This window comes from Cryptotermes secundus, unplaced genomic scaffold (assembly GCF_002891405.2).
Source record: "Cryptotermes secundus unplaced genomic scaffold, Csec_1.0 scaffold215, whole genome shotgun sequence".
Classification (NCBI taxonomy): domain Eukaryota; kingdom Metazoa; phylum Arthropoda; class Insecta; order Blattodea; family Kalotermitidae; genus Cryptotermes; species Cryptotermes secundus.
This window is the reverse complement of record NW_019743150.1, coordinates 1,588,188-1,590,114: the sequence shown is the minus strand read 5'-3', so window position 1 is coordinate 1,590,114 and position 1,927 is coordinate 1,588,188.

The window sequence follows — 1,927 nt, the reverse complement described above, 5'->3', positions numbered from 1 at the left end:
AAAAAAGGGACTGCTAGGAAGAACTAAACGTAAGTGGGAAGATAATATTAAGATTGATCTTAGAGAGACAGGATGGGGGAATGTGGACTGGATTGATCTGGCTCAGGATATGGACCAATGGAAGGCTCTTGTGAACACAACAGTGAACCTCCGGATTCCATAAAATGCTGTAAAATTTGTAGTAGCTGAGCGACTGGCAGTTTCTCAAGGAGGACTCAGCTCCATTGTACAATTACAGCGGTTAATCAAAGATGGGAGGGCAACTTTTAAGGCTGAATCTTAGTACCGGCTGCGCTGCTACCACCTGTCGGCCCATCCAGCAGTTAATCAGAGCGAGACTCCGCTGTCCTGCTGAAGTACAGAGCACAAGAATACGTTCCCACAGTAACCGAGCTATTCCGTATCAAGCGAAATTCTAAACTTCTCACGTCAAAGTCACGTTACGATCGACGGCCAGTCGGCTAATTTCTCTTAACGTCAAGTCCCATCTAGGGCCCAAGACCAGATTTTTATTACTGTCGGACAGTTGCAGTTCTGTTGATGCGGGGCGCCCTGTCTCAAGAGTTGTTTACAATAGGTGCTGGTTCTCGCCAGCGCAGTCATTCTCAGGTCCACGTCCCGCGGAACCCATGGCCACATTTTACTCTCTCAGATTCTAGACTTCCCCAACCTGAAGGGCCAGGTCCCTGTATTTATGTTCTCCAGTGACAGGGTGGCCCAGTTATACCCCCAGACAGCGGGTTCCCTTTTCGTCGTCTCGTACCAACCGCAGGGCCACGGTGGAGGTATTCGAACCCGCCTCCACGGGTGGAAATAAACTTCTGGTTTCGCTTGATGTAGCAGTAACGCTCTGGTCTTCTATTAGGGAAGTGCTTGGTTCGAATGCCGGCCGGGGCATGTCGTAAGATATAAATGTGTACAAACCAGGCATAAGAGAATGCAGCAAAGGAACCATACTCGAGGGACCGTGAAAGAAAACCGTGAAGCGAGAAGAAAAGAAAAAGATTGTATAAAAAGAAGAAAAGGGAATATGATAAACAATAACTGATTGAATTGGAGCATTTAAGATGTTTAAACGAAATTAGAGCATTTTATCAAAAACTAAACAAGAGTCGAAACAACTTTCAACCTAGAACCTTATGTAGAGATAAAGAAGGCACGACATTGAGTAGCGATGAAGCAATATTGGAAAGATAGGCGCAATATTTTGAGGAATTATTAAATGGTAATGCCTCCGAACAAGCGGAAGATATGACCATTGACGGGAATCAAGGAAATTTTGAGGCTGAAGAGCCAGCGCCGACCATAAAAGAAGTAGAAAAATCTATTAAAAATTGAAAAATAATAAAGCTCCAGGAATGGATCTCATCACGGCAGAATTAGTGAAATTTGCAGGCCCAGAATAAGCTAAGCACTTACATCAGCTAATAGTTAAGATAACTGAAATAATCCAAGAGGAATGGAACCTAAGTACTGTATGCCCTATCCATAAGAAAGGCGATGTCATGGTATGCTCTAGCTATAGAGGAATTAGTCTGTTGTGCATAGCATATAAAATATTTTCCATCATTCTCTTTAACAGACTCTCTTCCTTTGTGGAAGGCATAATTAGGGATTACCAATGTGGGTTTCGTCAAGGAAGATCAACTAACGATCATATTTTCACTATTCGCCAGGTCCTTGAAAAGTGTAATGAATTCCAAATTGAAACACATCATCTTTTCATTGACTTCCGATCAGCCTATGACCCCATAGATAGAGATAGTCTTTTTTCTGGCAATGGAAGAGATGCACATTCCAAGGAAGTTAATCGCCTTAGTCAGAGCCGCTATGAGAAAGACCCAATGCCAAATTAAGATTCAGAATATGTTGTCCAGCCCTATAATAACTAGAAATGGAGTTCGACAAGGGAATTCCCTAGCCTGCC